At 42.2% G+C, this 23,717-nt stretch overlaps 1 protein-coding gene across 4 annotated transcripts in view; it reads right to left on the bottom strand.

Annotated features, from left to right (window-relative positions):
- The window catches only part of LOC126162305 (pleckstrin homology-like domain family B member 1), a 1,095,423-nt gene that overhangs the window by 761,503 nt on the left and 310,203 nt on the right, over nucleotides 1-23,717 (bottom strand). For all 4 annotated transcript variants that reach the window (XM_049918725.1, XM_049918724.1, XM_049918726.1 and 1 more), the window contains one exon: nucleotides 9,249-9,301. The gene's annotated coding sequence lies outside the window, so the exon portion shown is untranslated. The remainder of the gene's footprint in view (nucleotides 1-9,248; nucleotides 9,302-23,717) is intronic.

Here is a 23,717-nt window from a genome sequence, read left to right as displayed (position 1 = left end):
TTTCGCAAAGTTATGATCTGTCCGTTCGTTCATTGACGTCTCTGTTCACTGTAATAAGTTTAGTGTCTGTGTTTTGCGACCGCACCGCAAAACCGTGCGATTAGTAGACGAAAGGACGTGCCTCTCCAACGGGAACTGAAAACATTAGATCGCAAGGTCATAGGTCAACAGATTCCTCCACAGGAAAACACGTCTGATATATTCTATACGACACTGGTGACGGCATGTGCGTCACATGACAGGAATATGTTGTCGAATGGCGAATGGGTAATGGGTAAAAAGATTCTTCTAACTTGTCCGATTTAGGATTTCTTGTGGATGTGATAATCACTCCCAAAAAAGTGATGAAAACATAACGGACGGACAGATAATAGTTGTCTGAAAATAATAAATTAAAATTTTCCTGTAGAGGGCAGACTTGAACCAAGGACCTCTGGTTCCACAGCTGCTCACGCTAACCACGGGGCCACGGCTCTCCTGAGTTCACACGCTCCTTAATGTCGCATATCTTACGCATAGACTACTCAGTTTGTATATTTTGCTTATTTTTTCATAGTTCCACACAACTTCTTCCTGTTTTCTTGATTGATCTGTGTTCAGTTTTTCAAGGCCTATCCACTGTGCAACGTATAACTAAATCTGAGGGGGGTGCTATGGGGAGGTTCCCTTGTCAGGAAGTTCGGCTGTCTACACATTTATAACAAGACGTGGAATCATCTCCTCGGATGATGCATTGGTACTTCTTCTTGTATTAATTAAAAGGTGGAGAAATGGACAGCCGAATACGATCCCACTTGCAGGATGTTTATAAATTATTTATTAATCTTTAATTGCGAAAAGGGGAGTGATAAGCAATATTAGCTGAGCAGTAAGAAGAAAGGAAGTAGGGAAGTTTGGGATTTAATGTTCCGACGATCACGCGGTCATTAATGCCTGAGCACAGATCCGAGATGGGCTGAAATACAAAATCAAATCGATTGCGTCTTTTTCGAAGAGCAATTTCGGAATTTGTCTGAAATGATTTAGGGAAGATGTGAAAATATACATCATGGATGCACAGATACTTGAAAGCTTCGTGTGTCCAGATAGGATACCGCACCGCTGCTGCGTTGATGTTACTACAGGAAGCAGTCTTTAGTATCCGAAAATGAATCGGATTGGTCGCCTTGTAACTGGCTGGGTTAGTCCGGAAGTGGAGGAAGGGAATGGTATACCAGCTCCAATACGATGGTACCTAATAATTTACTGTGGTGTTCAAACCAACCTGGACAGTTTTATCTTACCAATGACACGAAGTTTGAGTCAAACTTCGAGGTGTACTAAGATACCGTAATGGTTAAGCCGGAGAGCCATGCCCTAATCCTCGTTATATTTATCCACTCCATATCCGCGCCGTGCGAGGTTTTTCGAGGCATCTAAATGCAGAAAACGTACACGCCGTACACCGTTGACTCACACGGGTCTCGCACGTTGATAGTTTCGCTGAAGAGGACTCTCTAATAACTTCAGAAGAGAGAGGATGTACCAGAGGAAAGTATGTAAAAAAACTCATTATGACATTGAAACGTGTGGAAAATATATGAGTATACTATTAACTGGAGACAATTTATTATAAGTTAACAAGCGTTTTCTACTGATATGTCAACAGATTTTCAACATTATAAAATTACATCAATTGTCAATTTTAGCTTTTTCATTGCTTTGCCTACTAACAGAAGAACTTGTCACCAACTTTGCTCGGTGAACAAGTGCGAGTAAAAGCACCCTGTTTTGGAAGCTCTTCGGCGGTCTCCTGCTTCAAGGCAGGAGATGTCACGACCCAGGAGGAACTAGTATCGGTATGGCAGCCTGCCTTAAATATAACAACACTAGGCATGGTGAGAACATAACTTACTATTATCAGTGGATCGGGTTTGTCTTCCATTTTGTTGGTCCTGTGCCACGCTATGCTATATCCATTTAGCGTCAAACAAGTAGAACGTCCTTCGTCTGTTAGCCTCAGAGTAGAAGAAAAAGGCAACGTATTGTATTGTTCTTTGCAAGCAGAGCTGCACAATTGTAGCTACACCATACATTACGTAAGAAATTTATTTCAACAGAGGTCGTTAGTATGTTTTTATTAATTGTACCCGCTTAAAGTAGCCTTGCCGTGTCGATCTTCAGTATTTTACTATTAAGATGACAGAAGTTTAAAAAATAGGTTTGTATGAGCTTTCATATTTCCTTTAAATTAATTATTCAGTCGATCACTTAACCACTATGAGCCTAGCCGATACACAATATTTTAGCTTTTGACGAATTCCAGTTGGTATATAACTATATTTCATCAAGGCACTCCTAAAAAACAAATTAATTTTCAGTTCAAATGTGATGTAGCGATTTGGTAGCGGACAGTTACATGAACCAGTTATTGATCTTTTGCGTAAGATTTGGTGCATCGTTTCACCTCTAACATATAAATAAATACATTGTAAACCGTGGGTTCTTGATGTATTTTAAAGGTGATCTGCAAATATACTTGTTGGTTTTATGACATAAAAAATGTGAAAATGCTACATCGGAAAGGGACTATGTTAGTTTTTGGAATACAGACGGCCTTACTTGCACTACATCAAGCAAACTGAGGCTCCTGTTGTAAACAATCACTTCCGTTTGTACAGCTGTGAAGTCATATGGTGTCGTGTACTGCTGAGAGTTTGTTGGATTATGACTCGCTCAAATATGTTGACTACAATTGATTACTTCTTCTGGATAACGTGCTATTTTACTTATTGCTTTGTGTAAGTCAGTTCTGATTCTGCAATTTCATTACAGTCCGACACTGGACTGTTGATGACTGGAAACATGTTGCCTGGATTTTAGCACTGGAGATAGCTATTTGTAGATAAAATTTGTCTATGGAAGAATAATAAAAAAAACAACGGGACTGCAACAGATTGTTATATTCGTATCCTTCCTTATAATAAAACTTGTGCGTGTGACCTTTCGAGCTATTTGTGATACTGCGTAAGTTCGTTTCGCGGTCTGAATAGGATGACAAGGAAACCAAAATGACACACGCTTCTAAGGTAGTTACCTGCGACTGATCCTCGAAATACACTGCTGGCCATTAAAATTGCTACACCACGAAGATGACGTGCTACAGACGCGAAATTTAACCGACAGGAAGAAGATGCTGTGATACGCAAATGATAAGCTCTTCAGAGCATTCACACAAGGTTGGCGCCGGTGGCGACACCTACAACGTGCTGACATGAGGAAAGTTTCCAACCGATTTCTCATACACAAACAGCAGCTGACCGACGTTGCCCGGTGAAACGTTGTTGTTATGCCTCGTTTAAGGTGGAGTTTGATAAAGGTTGGATTGTAGCCTGTCGCGATTGCGGTTTATCGTATCGCGACATTGCTGCTCGCGCTATTCGAGATCCAATGACTGTTAGCAGATATATGGAATCGGTGGTTTCAGGAGGGTAATACGGAACGCTGTGCTGGATCTCAACGGCCTCTTATCACTAGCAGTCGAGATGACAAGCATCTTATCCACATGGCTGTCACGGATCGTGTAGCCACGTCTCCATCCCCGAGTCAACAGATGGGGACGTTTGCAAGACAACAACCATCTGCTCGAACAGTTCGACGACGTTTGCAGCAGCATGGACTATCAGCTCGGAGACCATGGCTGCGATTACCGTTGATGCTGCATCACAGACAGGGGCGCCTGCGATGGTGTAATCAACAACGAACCTGGGTGCACGAATGGCAAAACGTCATTTTTTCGGATGAATCCAGGTTCTGTTTACTGCGTCATGATGGTCGCATCCGTGTTTGGCGACATAGCGGTGAATGCACATTGGAAGCATGTATTCGTCATCGCCATACTGGCATATCACCCGGCGTGATGGTATGGGGTGCCGTTGGGTTACACGTCTCTGTCACCTCTTGTTCGCATTGACGGCACTTTGAACAATGGACGTTCCATTTCAGATGTGTTACGACCGGTGGCTCTACCCTTCATTCGATCCCTGCGAAAACCTACATTTCAGCAGGATAATGCACGACCGCATGTTGCAGGTCCTGTACGGGCCTTTCTGGATACAGAAAATGTTCGACTGCTGCCCTGGCCAGCACATACTCCAGATCTCTCACCAACTGAAAACGTCTGGTCAATGGTGGCCGAGCAACTTGCTCATCACAATACGCCAGTCACTACTCTTGATGAACTGTGGTATCGTGTTGAAGCTGCATGAGCAGCTGTACCTGTACACGCCATCGAAGGTCTGTTTGACTCAATGCACAGGCGTATCAAGGCCGTTATTACGGCCAGAGGTGGTGGTTCTGGGTACTGTATTCTCAGTATCTATGCACCCAAATTGCGTGAAAATGTAATCATGTCAGTTCTAGTATAATATATTTGTCCAATGAATACCCGTTTATCATCTGCATTTCCTCTTGGTGTAGCAATTTTAATGGCCAGTAGTGTATTTGTGATACTGCGTAAGTTTGTTGTGCGGTCTAAACAGGATGACAAGGAAACCAAAATGGCCGGCAGGTGTGGCCCAGCGGTTCCAGGCGCTTCAGTCCGGAACCGTGCTGCTGCTACGGTCGCAGGTTCGAATCCTGCCTCGGGCGTGGATGTGTGTGATGTCCTTAGGTTTAAATAGTTCTAAGTCTAGGGGACTGATGACCTCAGAAGTTAAGTCCCATAGTGCTTAGAGCCAAACCAAAATGACACAGTCTTCTAAGGTAGTTACCTGCGACTGATCCTCGAAATAGGTTATTACTTTTTGCAGCTTTTCAGGTTCGGTGTGCTTCGCACTGCTACCTCCCCTACGACTCTGTCGTAACTTCCCCTGCTTCTGCAGCTCCCGTAATGGACTGGTGAGATACAAAAGCCGCTGTCGTCGACCTCCTCGGAGGGCTGGCGATGTATGCAAAGTCCCAGCAGTGAGGCGAGCGCCCTCCGCGGCAAGGCGAGCCGCGTTCCCGGCCTCTTTTTTGTGCCGGCAGTCGTGTGCTGTACCGCGGCTGGCTCCCCCTGGACCGCTGCCAGGCGAGCATCTGGCGAGCATGACGCCAAAGCCCCCTACGGCAAGGAGCACAGGCCGCCCGGCCGGCTTGTACACATAAACACGCGAATCACCGCGCTGCGTGTACAGTGCCGGCTTTATGAAAGGCCGGACCTATTTCTGGCATTGTCTCTACCTACGCAACCAACCGTTACGAGTTGCCTGGAAGCAAATGTCACGCACGGAAATAACCTACCAGTCAAGAGAGCAATCAGAAATCCACTTTCTTCGTTTGGACCGCAGTGAATAGCATCTTCTCGACATGTGTCTATAGCGACCTTGGATAGTTCTTTAAAAATATACACTTAAGCGCCAAAGAGACTGGTGTAGGAATACAGCACTGCGGTTGGTAAAGCCTATATAAGACAACAAGTGCCTGCGCAGTTGTGAGAACGGTGACTACTGTTATAATGGCAGGTTAACAATATTTAAGTGAGTTTGAACGTGGTGGTACAGTCGGCGCACGAGCGATAGGACACAGCATCTCCGAGTTAGCGATCAAGTGGAGCTTTTCCCGTACGACCATTTCACGAGTGTACCGTGTTTATCAGGAAGGCAGTAAAATATCATATCTCCGACAACGCTGCAGCCGGAAAATGATCGTGCTGAAACGGGACCAACGACGACTGAAGAGAATCGTTCAACGTGACAGAAGTGCAACCCTTGAGGAAATTGCTGCAGATTTCAATGCTGGGCCATCAACAAGTGTCAGCGCGCGAACCATGCAACGAAACATCATCGATATGTGTTTTCGGAGCCGAGCTTTACGCCTCGCGTGGGCCTGCAACAGTGACACTGGACTGTTGACAACTGGGAACATAGAATGAGATTTTCACTCTGCAGCGGAGTGTGCGCTGTTACGAAACTTCCTGACAGATTAAAAGTGTGTGCCGGACCGAGACTCGAACTCGGGACCTTTGCCTTTCGCGGGCAAGTGCTCTACCAACTGAGCTACCCAAGCACGACTCACGCCCCGTTCTCACAGCTTTACTTCTGCCAGTACCTCGTCTCCTACCTTCCATACTTTACAGAAGCTCTCCTGCGAAGGAAGTAAGTAATCAAAAAGGAAATATCGTGATCAAGTCAAAGTAGTCCCATCTCTATGTGCATAGGGGAGCAGATGCAAGAATCCCCCATCGCCGCTCTAGGCAAAGTCCTAGTGGAGGTGATTTGCCGTTGCCTTCCTCCGATCTGTTATGGTCAAGTGCGACGTGTTAACGACTGAGATGAGAGTGGCTGTAAAGTATAGTGTTGGGTTTATGCTTAAGTGGATGAGGGAAAGGGAGGGGGTCAAATCCGTGGCGGCACATGGCTTATTCCTCTCGAACAGCACCAAGGAGACCGCCGTCCCCATGCAACTGAATGATCATCATCATCATCATCATCATCATCATCATCATCATCATCATCATCATCATCATTTTTCGTGCCCTGTCTGCACGAAACACTGTGGAGTGTGTTTGGTATTTCATCCTGGACACTGGCGAAAAGACTGGTAATCACAGACTTCGCGTCACCACCTCTCTTCCCCTTGTCGGCCAAATACTGACAAAATTTTTCATCACTAGGATTGGAACGGGCTAGTTTCAAAGTCGAGCGTGACCACACAGGCGTGCGTTAGCGACCGCAGCTACGGAGGCGGGCAGCAAATATGGTACGTGTTTTAATTTTTACTTTTGTTATGCTTATAGTTCCAGCGTAGTTGTAAAAGTATGCTATCGATAGTTTGCAAAACAATGCACCTTATGTCTTCGCATGCGTTGTTAGAGACCGAGCATAAATAGCAATCATTCAAAGCACAATACTGGTGAAGGAACGAGAATGGCATACTGAGGATGAGAAAGCAAGACTCACAGTAACTGATTTTCTACTGTTTCAAACCCACTACATGTTTGAAAACATTGTAAACGTCACCATGTATGTGTGAGAGTGGAAGGTTCTTCCCAAAAACTGCTGAAATGATTGGACATGAGGTCTCGGCTGTGTGCTTTACCTGTGGTCCAAAGCAATGCACACACTTCTCGCTCTATTTCTGCACGGCTGCTGTATGCGTAATTATCCCTGGATGCAAGCATCGGACTAGCAGTCGTTGTCGATCGCACAGCGAACGCAGCAGAAATCAGTATCAACATTGCATCCTTAGTTTCACCATGACCACCAAGACCAGTTTGCTATAATGAGAAAAAAGCTGCCACTTCCCATGTTTCCACACACTTGGAATTACCGCACAGCCCGCCTCCGACAGTACAGCGAAAGATACAGATGAAGGCATGAATGATGCTAAGTTTAGTTTAGTTTTAAAAATAGATTCTGTCTTGGCGTCAGTGGTGATCTTGAAGTGTAGCCCTACAACAAAGCGGCAATTACCACAGTGGGTCCGGCAGTGACGTAGCACACGAGCGCCAGGTATCATGGTGCGCACAGTCTTAGCCCATAATACACCCATGAAGTTTGTTTTCGAACACTGAATGAACTCAAATACGTCTAGCACGTTCCTTGAACAGTTGCGGCAGTAGGTGCAAATAGCGTGCAACACACTCTTTGAATATAATAGCAACTCTACGGTAGCGTATACAAGATTGGAGAACTGAAGGTATCTGATCCTGTGAATATGATCAGATACAATGAACAGCTTGAATAAGCGAACAAAACGTGCCATGTGGGACCGTAGATTCAGGTGGTCAGTTTTTGATTTTCCGTTATCGTAATACAAGATAAAGAAGCTTCCACTCATTTTAGAATTATTTATTTCAGATACTTCTGTAAGAGCAATATCTTTACATTCAGTCGCGACAGTGTCGTATTATACTTATGCTCGGACAAAAGATCTTTATTTTCTGAGTTCCAGTTGCTATTAGCATGTGAGAGGAAATGCTTTTGGCTTCAAAATGCTAGGAATACCTAATCGTTTGAAGTCTGCCAAATTGACATCCCTTTTTCCGCGAATATTGTCTCGAAATATGTTGGTTCGTAATGTCATTTTAGATGTCCGCCGTAGACTGTCCGAAATTAACTGATATACAGTGGAAGAACGTTGTTATATCATGTATTCCATTAGGAGTCAGTTTCCACCTGTGACCGTTTTTAAACGCACAACTGCATTTGAAAATATTCACACGGCGAAATTGGCCAGTAACGTAATACATAGTGAAACAAAGCTCATCTGTGTAAAACAGTTCTTGACAGTCTACCATGAACATAAAAAATGGGTTTAGCATTCATCCAGAATTTACGTTGAAGCTCTGGGCTCATGCACGAAGAAACTCTCGGTGTGTAAGTTGCGAAGTTTCATAGAGGAAGCATGAAATATGAACGCTTAAATTTTGTGCTGCCTGAACAGAGAAATTAGAAAGCTCATAATAAATTAGCATAGAGAAAAGCCGAATTTGAACGTATGTAAAATACCGTAAAATGGTCGCTGACGATGAAGAGACAGATTTTCGAAACGTGACTAGAAATAAATAATAGATTTCCTATGTATAATTATGAAGTGGAGAACTAGTGGATATTTTACGGCTATAGCACTAATAAGTAGGATACAAGGTTTGGTTTTAACCCCTGTATGAGTATATAGAAATTTGACAGTTGTCTTATCGCATCTTCAATCCGTTAAACTCATCGGTTTATGACAATTCCGAAAAGCACAGATCAACAACGTAAAGGCCAACGCCTTAGATCTGAGTCATAGATTTGAGCTGAACACCGTATCTGCCATAAAGATGGTCTTAGTTTTTACAATTTGAGTGTTATATCGGTGAATTTATATCAAATGCCTCTACTCGTTAATCTACCCGTCTTTGTCGACTGAGCCGGCCGGGGTGGCCTAGCGGTTCTAGGCGCTACAGTCTGGAACAGCGCGACCGCTACGGTCACAGGTTCGATTCCTGCCTCGGGCATGGATGTGTGTGATATGCTTAGGTTAGTTAGGTTTAAGTAGTTCTAGGGGACTGATGACCTCAGAAGCTAACTCACATGGTGCTCAGAGCCATTTGAACCTTTTTTTTTGTTGACTGGAGTTACTTCTTCAAAACACAAACATTAAATCAGTGAGCTGTTCGTATATCGCTTTGTAAGCTATTTCCGTGTCATTACCTTCATATTCCTAGCAAAACTCGCATCCAGTAAAAAGTCCTCGCTGTGGACACTGATTTAATAACTTGAGAATGACATTCTAGTACTCACCAAGCAGTCACATTAGCAACACGTATTCTGAAATCAGCAGCAGATGAGGTTGCCTGAAACAAATAAGACGATCGAGTGTCAATGATTTTTATCTTTAGTGTTATCTAAAGTTCATAAATATTTATCATTAAATCTCTAATTCATCAGAAGCTACTAATATTACATTACTACATTAAGGCATATTCGCTTTTACATAATGGCTCTGAGCACTATGGGACTTAACATCTGAGGTCATCAGTCCCCTAGAACTTAGAACTACTTAAACCTAACTAACCTAAGGACATCACACACATCCATGCCCGAGACAGAATTCGAACCTACGACCGTAGCGGTCGCGCGGTTTCAGACTGTAGCGCCTAGAACCTCTCGGCCACCCCGGCCGGCTCCTTTTAGATTCCTGAGCAACTAAGTTAGCTGTGTTTTGGAAGATAGATAGATAGATAGATAGATAGATAGAGCAAACGAGAGCAAGGTGGACTATGACGTGCCTTGTCGGACGTTTTATTGATCATAGGTTCAATAGTTGGCCGCAGAATGAGCAAGAGTGCCAATTTAATGGCATTTTTGAAAGCGCGATGTCGTGGTTCCCGTTACATACATTTTACGAACCACCGTAAATCAAGGATGTACGTTGCTACCTCGATTTGGAGGGAACTATCGCGGCCCGATGCCTCCGCCGTCGGCGCCTATGCGTTGTTGATTGGCATCCGATGCTTAATATCACGTTTTGTAACAGCGGATAATCTGGCCACAGAGGTAAATACCTGTTACCTTGTCAGTGCTAGATGATGGTAACTGGTATAGTACAGACACTATCGTGGTAGTCGGCCGCAGGTGTAAACATACGAGAACTTAAGACTGTCGTGTGGAGAATGAGAATTGCAAGGGAAGAAGCCTCCCCTCGCTCCATCAGGCTGGCATTCTACAACCATAACTGACGATTCTGGTAAATCAGAACTGCCTTATGATCACAGGGATCGCCGATCCTCTCTGTTGCCGTAAGTCTTTCCCGAAACGGGCGACTGACCTGTTTCTTTCTTCAATAATTTCAAAATTAAAAAATGTGTAATCCACCTCATCTCCTATCCTCCCTTCTGTCAATCTATTGCGCAGGTCTGATGGAACATCATTCAGCGACATTTGCGCGGCTTTCAGCCAGCTCAAATAAATTTTCAAGAGTATGCGGTCCGTGGCTGAGTGTGTGTGGACCAGGAGGGTTCCTCAACGCCTTCAGTATTACGGAGTGCATTCCACGACGAGTCACCGATTTAATCACAGAAGAGGGGGGCGGACACTCATGCATGTGTATCTTCGAGTTGCGAACACTACAGATTTTTTTTAGTCTGAATAACGGTAACTATCGCGTAGAAACACTATACGGTATGTTTCTTCTAGTTGGTATGTTAGTTGTTCGTATTGAAATAATTCGCATTTGACATACGGAGGGCAGTTATAGCTACTGTAACTATACTATTAGAAAGGGAAAGGTCTTCTCGTGTTCTCCAGATAATAGTTGATAACGAACCGGTTCTCGGCTTCCAAGGTGATCGTCAGGTGACATCTGAATGTCGAAAACACAGACAGAATGAATTTTTACTTATGCAAATATAACTGGTACAGGCACAGAAGACATTAAATTATGGTACATGCAATGTTTAGGAAGGAAATTAACACATTTATGTCAGTCCGGAACCCCGCGACCGCTACGGTCGCAGGTTCGAATCCTGCCTCGGGCATGGATGTGTGTGATGCTCTCTCTCTCTCTCTCTCTCTCTCTCTCTCTCTCTCTCTCTCTCTCGTCTCTGACATATCTACGCTGGAGTTTACCAGTGTTTTGAAATTGTCGGAAACTTATGGGGAGGCTTCTGTTGACATAAAAATCTTACAACTTCTAATAGCTTGAGTTATTAGCAACTTCCAAGTCGCGACTGCTAGTCTCAATAAGACAAACAAAAAGAACCCTACCCAACAGATCTCCTCTAGTAACTACCGAGGTGTTTCAAATACCACAACCTCCATGTGAACCTTTGGAAAACAGTCCATAGGAGTGAGGTCAACCGCTCTCTTTGACCTTTTAAAAGGACTTCTACTTTCGATCCAACGATAAGGACATCATTAAGGAGGTCGCACACACTAATACAATGTGAAATGGTGCACTGTTTGCCAGAAACTACATCTTACAATTGAACAAAATGAGCTACAGTCCCCTACAACTGTGGCAGTCTGTCAAAGATGGAGAATAATTGTTGCGGTAACGTGTAGGCACGCGTTGGATTTGTGGCACAGCAGTAGGAAGTGCTCGGAAAGCCGAAGGACTGCAAATGTTTCATAAAGGCGGTATCATCCTAATTGGAAGAAGGTTACCGTCTTGGATTGAATATTAATTGCGAGGAGCTTTGTTATTCGAGACATCGAGACGGTACGGCTGTCGAGAAATAATTTTTTTTATAGAATAAAATTTAAGGCGACTGTGTTTCATCGAAAGAGAGAAGATTCACGTACGGGCAACAGTCAATTGGCTCGTAAAATGTACACTTTCACAAGTATACTGTAGAGAGTACTGTTGGGGGCAAAAATTTTATTTCTGTTATAATTAATAGAAACACTGGCGTCAACTACATTTGAACACAGAAGTACACAACTGTGCAATTGGACTAAGTACTTGCAGTTTTTGTTGTCAGGTGCCGGCCGTAGTGGCCGAGCGGTTAAAGGCGCTACAGTCTGGAACCGCACGACCGCTACGGTCGCAGGTTCGAATCCTGCCTCGGGCATGGATGTGTGTGATGTCCTTAGGTTAGTTAGGTTTAAGTAGTTCTAAGTTCTAGGGGACTTATGACCAAAGCAGTTGAGTCCCGTAGTGCTCAGAGCCATTTGAACCATTTTTTTGTTGTCAGGTGCCGCAGTATCAATGTCTGGAGTAAAGCAAATCCATACTCTAAACACTGAAGATCACTAGAAATGACTGTGTAAAGTTGTGGGCTTGAACTGAACAATATCAACTGACAGGAGCTTACGGGCTGCCATCCTGTCTGAAAGACATCCGTTTAGTACTTGTTGATACGAGGTGCTCTGCCACAGTTGTAGGAGACAGTAAATAATTTGGTTCAATCGTAAGACGTAGTTCCGGGAAAACGGTGGACCATGCCACATTAATATTAACGTCCGCGACCTCCTTAATGATGTCGTAAGTTCGAAAGTGGAGGTCCTTTCACGAGGTCAGCGAGACCGACAGACCTCACTAATGTAGATTGTTTTCTATAGGTTTACATGGAGGTGCTGGTTTGTGAAACACCTCTGTAGCTCCTGGAGAGGATCTGTTTGGTACGACCCTATTTGTTTGTCAAATTGTGCAAGAAACAGGCATAGATATTATAATTCATATTTTGAGACCGGCAGTCGCGACTTTGAAGTGGTAAGATTTTTATGTCAACAGAAGCCTCCTCGTAAGTTTCCGACAATTTCAAAGTCTTAAACATGGCTGCGAAACAGCAACTGTGTTAATCTGAACAGGCTGAAAAATCAGCCAAACAATTGCAAACAAAGCTTTATTAGCCCATGACCTAGGTTTCGATATTTGTAAAAATATCTTCTTCAGAAAGAGTGGGCCTTGTTACATCTCAAGATGGAGCATTAGATTTGATGAAGCTGAGTGACTCTTGTCATATATGGAATTGATGAAACAAGAGTCATCCCAAGCCATGGTTTTAGATAGCAGCCAGATCACATATATCTTACTTCAGAATGCATGCTCACTAATATATGCCCACAGGTAAAGGCTCTTGTCAACGTAAAATTGTAATAGGAGTCACAGGATAAAATATTTGCGTAAGTTACGTTTACATAACGCCAGAGACTAAGGTCAAATGTGATGTAACAAGGCCCACTCTTTCTGAAAAAGATATTTTTACAAATATGGAAACCTAAGTCAGGGGCTAATAAAGTTTTGTTTGCAAGTGGTTGCCTGATTCTTCAACCTCTTCAGATTTACACAGTTGCTATTTCGCAGCCATGTTTATGGTGTAAGTCAAAAGACTCTGCCTAGACCACTCTACAAAGATATGCATTACTCTATATAGCGACTTGTTCCGTGACAGAAACCCGAGATGAATTTTTTTTTTCTCTCCGTAATAATGTGGCATTCTCGAGGGGAAATAACAAACCAATTGTCATTTCACTATGACCATGCATAGAAAACTAGTACACAATGGCGAACACTCAGTTTTCAACTGCAGTTATTTTTGTCGTCCAAACACGTCAATAGTAGCTGATGCTGACGTTACGGAAGGCCCCTAGGTGTCTGACAGCATCGACTGAAATAAATAAGGGACGAGAGGTCACAGACGGCGCGACTGAGCAGTGTCGAATTAACCACAGGTCTGCCTTTCCATTCATACTACGTTATGACTTCGTGGCATTAATTTACATTCAGCGAGGCGAATAGTTACATTAATTTACTTAAATACTGAATAACATTCTCTCCGGCATCTTACAAACTGGCAACACAATGTTTTTGTCCAACTTACCATAGTGGACTTAGCATTAAATAATGAAACAAAAACTTAACATTTCTCTTTCCTCTAACATTACCACTGAGAAAAATCTTGTGTGTATAAAACTGATGAGTGTGTTTGTGGAATTTTTCGTTAGAGCAGACTTGTATCAACTAAGGATTCTAAAAATAAAGATTTGTGTTAGGCTTTTATGATTTCTCTCTGTAATTGTTCTATTCAGTTCGTAATAAACGCAAAATTATATGCAGTGACTGACTGCTAGAAACACAACAAAATGAATACATGAATACAAAATATTAGTCCTTAATAACAGAACTAAGCTCCGAGTCACACCAGAATCCAACAGATGGATAAAACTACAGTGATTGGAAACGGAATTTGTTTCCTGAAATATTTTAACATATTTGTTTTATTTACTGGTTTAAAAATTAACTAATGGTACAAATGGCTCTGAGCACTATGGGACTTAACTTATGAGGTCATCAGTCGCCTAGAACTTAAAAAACTAACCGAAGGACATCACACACATCCATGCCCAAGGCAGGATTCGAACCTGCGACCGCAGCGGTCGCGCGGTTCCAAACCGTAGCGCCTAGAACCGCTCGGCCACTCCGGCCGGCAATTAACTAATGCTATTCCACGCCACTTTCGTAATTCTTAGGTCTTTTTTCAGTATTTTTGACACTATTTCTCATTGGTGTGCTTTCATAGTGCTAAACGTCATTGTAGATAACTTATTTTCAAAGTAACACAATCACAAATGCGCTAGCATATGATCTGCTTACTGTTATAACCGTAACTGTGTAATACACAGTACCTTGTAATTTATTATTATTCGCATGCACTGAAAGATATTGTTGAAATTTAAAGTATTGGGTTAACCTGAGCTTTGTGATTTCCACCACGCCTCCAGGAAGCTTTAACCTCTGCAATAAATGTTAGTGTCAGAATACTGTTCCACCATTAAAAAGTCTCCACTATTACACAGTGGTATTTATTCTTTAAAAAAATTATCGCTTTATCGTGTGAGAAATGAAAGTCCTGTATGTTAAACGTCTCCGACGTAATATTTATACAATAAACTTGAGTAGATGTAAATTGTTGTTCGAACCTCAATATAATACGTATTGCCGTTCACGGAAGTCACGGAGTGTGTAAGAAAACATCGTTATAGGTTGAATATTGTTTAATACAAACAGTCTCACAATATACATCTACAGCGATATTCTGCAAATCACACTTAAGCGTCTGGCAGATGGTTCATCTTCACAATTATCCTCTACTATTCCAATTCAAACAGCGCGCGGAAAAACCGAACACCTGTACCTCTCCATGCGAGCTCTGATTTCCCTTTTTTTTTTATGTAGATCGGCATCAACAAAATATCTTCCCATTCGGAGGGGAAAGTTGGTGATTGAAATTTCGTGAGAAGATTTCGCCTCAACGAAAAACGCCTCTTTTTAAATGAAGTTCACCCCAAATCCCGTATCATGTCAGTAACACTCACTCCCCTATTTCACGATAGCACAAAACATGCCTCTTTTCTTTGAACTTTCTCGATGTGCGTCTTATCTGGTAAGGATCCCAGACCGCGCAGCAGTACTCCAAAAAGAGGACAGACAAGCGTAGTATAGGCAGTCTCTCTTCTAGATCTGTTACGTTTTCTAAATGTTCTGCCAGTAAAACGGAGTCTTTGGTTTGCCTTCCCCCACAACATTTTCTGTGTGTTCTTTCCAATTTAAGTTGTTCATAATAGCAATTCCTAGGTATTTAGTTGAATTTATAGCCTTTAGGTTTGACTGATTATCGTGTAACCGAACTTTAATGGATTCCTTTTAGGACTCATTTCTTTTTAGCACTTTCCATTATTTCGGATAAATTGCCAAGTTTCGCACCATACAGATATCTTTCCTATACAGATATCTCATTTCCGTTTAGCATTTTTCATTATTTAGGATCTTTTGCAAATTTTTGCACCATACAGATATCTTTTCTAAATCGTTTTGCAATTTCATTTAATCTTCTGATGACGTTACTAGACGATAAACGACAGCATAATCTGCAAGCAACCTCAGACGGCTGCTCAGATTCTCTCCTAAATCGTTTATCTAGATAAGGAACAGCAGAAGGCCTACAACACTACCTTGGGGAACGCCAGAAATCACTTTTGTTATACTCGATGATTTTGCATCAGTCACTACGAAAACAGACGATATTCCATAACAACGCCATTTCACTACAAGCCGCTTGTGTGGTATAGTGCCATACGCCTTCTGGAAATCTAGAATTACAAAATCAATTCGAAATCCCTCATCAATAGCACTCTACACTTCGTGTGTGGGAAGACTATTTGTGTTTCACAAGAACGATGTTTTCTAAATCGTGTTGACTGTGTGTCAACAAACTGTTCTCTTCGAGGTAATTCTTAATGCTAGAACACAATATATATTCCAGAATCCTTCTGCATGTCGACGTTAATTATATGGGCCTGAAGTTTAGTGGATTATTCTTACTACCTGTCTTGAATATTTGTGTGATCTGTGCGGCTTTCCAATCTCTGGGTATGTATCTTTCGTCGAGCGAGCGGTGGTATATTATTATTAAGTTTGGAGCTATTGTATCACCATCCTCTGAAAGGAACCTAGCTGGTATACAGTCTGGACCAGAAGTCTCGCTTTTATTAAGTGAATGAAGTTGCTTAAATGATTTAAATTGCTTCATGTGCATTTCTAGATATAATCGTCTTTTAAAATGCTGTGCACTTGTTCCACCACTAGTTATACGCTATCCTTTATAAAGCAGTTTTCATGATTGAAAGATACTAAAACTTACGCTGCTTTACCATAAAAGTTTCAAATTTTATGAATTTTTAGCGTTTCCATGCCTGGAAATACCGAACACTAACACGACACGCACTGCTGACTGACTTGAAACTCACAGTAACGGATGGAGATCCTCTTACATGTCACTATTATTTCCACAACCCAAATTACTTTACTGTTATAGCTCTTCTCAGTTTTCTTTGAGGCTCTATATTTGTCCTAGGACCTAATTTGCATGTGTTTTTTTGAGTTTATTTTAGTCAATTACTAACGAATAGTGCAAGTACAACTGTCAACAATTTCTGTAGTCTGTAAGTAGTTCGCCGCAACATTTAAGCCTCTGAATTCTGATCTGTCAGGGAATAATTTACCAGTGACAACGCTCGTTCCGCAAAGTCTGAAATAGATCAAACACTTTTCGTAACATCTCACAATCAACAGCATTGTATCCAATTATTGCTAACCGCCGAACTGCAGCAAACTACTTGGAAACAACAAACATACTTAAAGTTTCTGACAGACTAGAACTGTGTATCGGGTCGGGATTGAAACCTGGGACCTTTGTTTTCAACAGAAAAATGCTCTACCGACTGAACTATCCAAACACGACACACAACCCGTCCTCACAGCTTTACATCCTTCAATACATCAGCGCACCCTCCCACTGCAGAGTGAATAAATTATTCTGGAAACAGACGCTGTTCTCTTAAACTGTATACTCCTAAACTACAGATATCCTTTTTAATCTTTCACGACGACATCCTGGGTAAAATATTCTTGAACTCAAAGCATCAGCTGCATAATATTCCTGACCTTCCGTGTTATCGCTGTCGTCATCACGAACAAACTACTCACTGACGAGACCAGTATATTTTTTTATGGATCAAGTGAATATTGTTTTCAAAATTTTGCACACGGAGGCCGAAAGTAGGTACATACTGAAAAGCGAGTAGAATTATCAAAGGACATCTTCCATGCTCCATTGGGACCGATTGCATCACGGAGCACTGCGGATTAACATCGGTCCCTTCGCCACCATTTGCAATGGTTACGACCACTGTAACCGAAACGATGTTAAAAACAGAACACACACACCAATTTAAAATGACAAGTATGTTTACTCCTTGCACTATTTCTACCATTATCAGCTCTGTGTATGAAGAAAATGTAATATACTTCATCACACATTTTTACTGGTTTCATTACGTGCTTCAGGTGAATTGCTTTAGTGGCATGCTTTGTCCCCTTATGACTGCCTATTACACCGAATTTTATTTACTCCACCGTAGGCTGCTGTGTAAGGTCTGCGGTTGGTTAATGTTAATGAAATAATAATCCTCATGATGATGGTACGACCATGGAAGTTGAATTCCTGTAGAGTTTACGTGTTGATACTGCGGAATTAGACGTTTTAGAATCTTTGGCCGACGTGGCGCGAATAAAAACCACATTACGAAGGAGACTTATAGCCAACACAACGCAGTTACTATTCCGAAGGAAGTAGCCACTTTGTAATGTTTTTAGTATATTGGGACAATTAATTAGAGTGAGTCAGCGACAAAAACTTGTGACTTTCTATACTGTTGTCAATGCGGGAGGAGTTAACTTTTGAAGCCACCAATACTGTTGTTGTTGTTGTTGTTGTTGTCTTCAGTCCTGAGACTGGTTTGATGCAGTTCTCCATGCTACTCTATCCTGTGCTAGCTTCTTCATCTCCCAGTACCTACTGCAACCTACGTCCTTCTGAATCTGTTTAGTGTATTCATCTTTTCGTCTCCCTCTACGATTTTTACCCTCCACGCTGCCCTCCAATACTAAATTGGTGATCCCTTGATGGCTCAGAATATGACCCACCAAGCGATCCCTTCCCCTAGTCAAGTTGCGCCACAAATTTCTCTTCTCTCCAATTCTATTCAATAGCTCCTCATTAGTTATATCTACCCATCTAATCTTCAGCATTCTTCTGTAGGACCACATTTCGAAAGCTTCTGTTCTCTTCTTGTCTAAACTATTTATCGTCCACGTTTGACTTCCATACACTTCCATACAAATACTTTCAGAAACGACTTCCTGACACTTAAATATATACTCGATGTTAACAAATTTCTCTTCTTCAGAAACGCGTTCCTTGCCATTGTCAGTTTACATTTTATATCCTCTCTACTTCGACCATCATCAGTTATTTTGCTCCCCAAATAGCAAAACTTATTTACTACTTTAAGCGTCTCATTTCCTAATCTAATTCCCGCAGCATCACCCGATTTAATTCGACTACATTCCATTATCCTCGTTTTGCTTCTATTGATGTTCATCTTATATCCAGTACTGTATGGCGATGTTAAATGAGTAGAACACATGAAATCAGTATTAGGAATAACGAACGTAAGACCGATTTATCTGGAAGATTCTGGGAAAGTAATGTGAGGAATGAATAGGAGAGGTTGCTGTGACGTCCAGCTTTGGCGGGTCTCTTTCACTGAGCGAGCTTGACGCGACATAGCAGCACACGCCTGTACAGCCCTTACCAATGTAGATCAATTTTGGGAAAGTTCTTACTGAACGACATTGTGTCGTCATACCCATGACAGTCAGATGGTTACCAACATTTTTTTTTCTTCGAATGGGACTACAGTCATTTCTGGTGCTTGTATCTTACATCTAAAAGAAAGGAATTGAACAGCATATCACTCTTCGAAATCCGGTAAGCAATTTCGAAGGAATTGGCGTATGCAGAACTTAGAATTTCTGTTTTTTTGTTATCGAACTCTCTCTTGTCATATCAGAAGTTCGTTGTTTCATACACTAATGACTAAATTCTCTGCATCATGTAAGTAGGAAACGCAGTGTTGCCTCTTCCACAATACAGGTATAAAAGGGACATATACAAAATTAAGCTTTGTTTGCCTATGTAGTTCACTTGCGTAAAATGTCGGTTAGTTTGAAGAAGAATAATATTTTTCGAAAAGAAAAATAAATTACATGTTCTGGTTTACTCGGAATACAGAAGGAAAGCGAACAGTACAGCTGCACGTGTAAAGGTTTCCTTACAGACGGTACCCAATAACCCTGACAGTTTTACGAACGTGCACAAATTTGTTCTTGAGAGGGCACTACAGTACTGCGCCGAATGCAAGAGGGGAACACTCAACGAAAGGAGCAAAAGAATTAAATGTCCTGTCAGCTTTTCCTCATAATTCCAAATTTTAGACCTCTTTTGTATGGGAACATGCTGCATCTACAAAAACATCAGATCCTTGAAAGTATGACATTGTGAATAATTTTAAATGCGCCATGCTTTGTTAGAAACTCAACCATCCACAATAGTTTAAAAATTAGAGCTGTTTCGCGAGGCCGTGTATTCGTCTGTGGTAAAAAATTATATTTTGCGCTAGATCTACGAGTTCCATCCTTTTTAAAATCCGCTTGTCTTGACTTACAGCGGATGTTTCAGACACTGCACTAGTTGCGATAGACTCACTCCATTATTTGCGGTAGACATATTTAGTTTATCTCCGATAAATGTCGGGTGGTGCTGTTTTGACTATCACTTTATACACCGTCACATGTCTCATTTACCACCACTGAGTAGGTTTTATGATGTGACTGCATCCCTCAGTAACGGTTAAATGTATTGAACATTACAAATCTCACTAAGCCCTCGTCTGTGGCTATCATTTTCAGTGACATTAATTGTGCACGATCATCCATTACGCTCCTAGTTAGTTACCGACTCCGTCGTTACTCTACTCTTCTCCTCCTCATTTTTATTTTCCATCTTTTATTTTTAGTGCTATTAATTAGTATCTAAGACATCAATACGTTTCTATCGTGTTTCCACTTTTAATACCTAACGTTACAAAGCCACGTGACTTTATGTCTAGATTGATTTTATGTTTTTATGCAATGTAGAAGGCACGTGTAGGTGGTAGAAATAGTAGAGCGATGCCAAGAAATGAATATGAAAAGTAAGTTCAAATGGATGTCGGATGCAGTAATAAAGAGACGAAGAGGCTTGCGCAGGACGGAGTAGCGTGGAGAGTTGCGTCAAACCTGTCCTCGGTCTCAAGGCAGCAACCACGTCGTCTTCCAATACTTTTTCTTGTGCGTCTGTCCCGAGTCGGAGCAGGGTTAGCATGGTTATTAACGCATTTGGCATGCTTTGTTTTAAAGAGTGGCCGGATTCCCTTTCTGTCGCAACCCTGTTACACCCCCTCCCCTCCCCTCCCGCGCCCCACCGAATACGTATAGTCCAACTGTCTGGGTTGATGATGTCAAACTGAGAGAAGCTTTTTCTAAATGTTTGTGAATCGTGTAATTGAGGCGGGACTTGGGTACCAACGCAGTATTCACTTACTGAGATGTGGGAAACCGCCTAAAAACCACATCCACGTGGGACGGCAGACCAATCCTCATGGTTAATCAGCCAGGCATATTCCATCTGGCCTGGTGCAACTCCCCATCCCGTAACCACATAGTAGTACATGCGATTGCAGTCTTTCTCGGCGTATTTCACCGATGAATTCTTCTTGGGTTATCAGCCGAGTGGTGGCGTCGTCTTGTCGCAACGTTTCAATTAGTTTCGTACCGATCATCATCTGACTTCGCCAGAACATGATGGGTACGAATCTCGTTGAAACGTTGCGACAGGACGACGCCACCACTCGGCTCATAACCCGAGAAGAATTCATCACATAATAGTATTTTTCTCTCTCTTTCGTATTTTAGTGAACCCATTTTCTTAAGAGCAAATGTAACAGTCTGACTATGAAGGGTATTATTTGCGGTCAAGAAAGGACTGATGTGCGAAACGAAGTCAAAATGCTTAAATCTTGCAGGAATATGTTCAGTTTACAAGATGTGACATAGTTACGAAAAAGTTTTCAGCGATGTATGGAAATATTAGCTTTATTATAATCCCATTCTTGGGTCACAACGCTTATTTGTAATTGGGTAATTAATTTCGGTCAATAGTGACTGTCTTCAGACCTGAGTAGAAACGTTTTTCATTACACCTATCACGGCATTAATGTGATGCAGTCAAAATCATTAACCATTTCGGTTTGGTGAACCATATTTACCGACCGACATTTATTACCTGCTTACAAATAAACATTGCGATCGAAGACTGGAATTATAATAAAAAAATATTTTTAGTAACCAAGATATCTTTCTAAAGCAATATCCGTCTTTTGTCTGACATATTTCCGCGCGTCGCTTCCTTCTTTACCTTTCCTCCTCCTAGCCACAACCTGTTAAGACGCACGTATTGATGAAAATTTCTTTAAGTGAGAATAATCACTCATTTTTGTTCAACTATTGTGTCATGTTCTTTTGCTTTGTACTACCAATACCCTTAGTATGATAGTGGAGGTGCGAGTGGGTATTATTGTATGAACGCAAATAACATGCTTGGGCGATATCTCCTAAGGCACTATCTCACCGAAGTAATTAAGAATTGTTATAATTACTTAGAAGCTGCTTGTCATTGACTTCATGAAGGCTGATTGCCCAGTACGAATAATACTTTTATATTTAACATATTTCAAACTTCTATGGTCATGAAGACAGGAAGCCAAGCCAGTTATTTTCAAGCAGTGAAATTTCGTGTTTCACAGGAATTCAATCTGTAGATTTTTCGTCAGCTGAGCTCACCTTCTGTAAAGGGAGAGTTAAATCCTGGAAGCGGCGCTTTAACACGTACTGCTATCCAGAAGGGTAACAACACGTTTACATCATTCTTAATCCGTATTCCACGGAGCAATGGTCAATATTCAGGTTATTACAGGAAAGATCATTCGATGTAGGAAAGTCTAGTAAGCACGGGCTCCATGATTCAAATCTTAAGAGCTATGAGCACTTGTTCCGTAGAAGAGATGGGTGATGATGGTGATGAGTTGGGTAGAGGGGGCGCTCGACATCACGGTCATCAGCGCCCTGACGAAAAATCAACAGGAAATCTCATGGGTGGGGACGAAGGCTGTCCCCACATGCAGAGCAGTTTATAACGTACTAAAGTCTGCCGCCCTTCCTCACCCTTTTAGGGAGGAGGCCTGATAGATCACAAAATTTCACCACTCTTAACACTGGTATCGATATCTGCGAGGACAGTGGGCAGATCTCCAGCGAGACCAAGGGCTGCTCTATTACCAGTATACAGGACACACATAGCCACAATATGCTGAACTGAAAGCGGCACGCGACAAGCTTCACAGAAAGGTGGATCCTCCCCCCGGAGGAGGAAGCTGTGTGTGAAAGTGCTGTGTTCGATGCGCAGTCTGGTAAGCAAAACCTCCTTCCAGTGGCGAGGCAGACACGAAGTCCGCCAAGCTTTTGTGGTCGGTTTGAGTGACCGCAGTTTGTTGTCCGACACCTGCAACCATTCAGTCTCCCACTGACGCATGATGCATCTGTCAGAAAATGAGATAATGGCATGCAACGGGATTGGATATTGGCAGCTGTATCAGGTGTGTCGTTCCAGGTACCCAGCAAAAGATTCACCTCCTTCCCACAGCGTTGGAGCCACTGTAAGCAGTCATGGATGAGCTGAATCAGCGGGTCTACCGGATACATTTGGTGAAGCGCTTGCAGTGCACTAAGAGAGTCGGAACAGACAAGACAACTCGTACGGTGATGTCTGGGAACCCTCTCCAGTGCCATTGGAATGCCATATAAATCCGCATCATAATTTGTAAATTGCTCTGGAAGACGCACTTTAAAAACCCTTCAGGGAAAGCCACAGAAGAACCGAGAGCATTCCCCTGCTGAGATCCATCTATATAAATAACGATAAAACGATGGTACATACTTAAAATAGACGAAAACAAAGTTGTAAAAACCTTATCTGGAGTACAATTTTTCAGGTATTGAGGCAAGTTTAAAATCACTTTGGGCCTCCGAAGACACCAAGGCGGCAGTACGTTCCATCCCTGGGTGTGTATTTTCATGCCCGTGAGATCCAGATCCTTGAGGCAGGCCATAGCACGTATACCAAATGGCTGGGTCGCGTGGGGCCGATTCCTGAATAGTCGTTGGAAGTAGGGTTGGATCACTGAACTAAATAGAAGAGATTGGTTTCACAGTATCGAAGACAAACAACTGATAACAGATTTTAAGGTATGCGTTTCAGAGCTCATGTT

The sequence above is a fragment of the Schistocerca cancellata genome, chromosome 2 (assembly GCF_023864275.1).
Source record: "Schistocerca cancellata isolate TAMUIC-IGC-003103 chromosome 2, iqSchCanc2.1, whole genome shotgun sequence".
In the NCBI taxonomy this organism is placed as follows: domain Eukaryota; kingdom Metazoa; phylum Arthropoda; class Insecta; order Orthoptera; family Acrididae; genus Schistocerca; species Schistocerca cancellata.
Note: the sequence above shows the minus strand (reverse complement) of the source record. Positions and strands in the feature narration are given on the sequence as shown.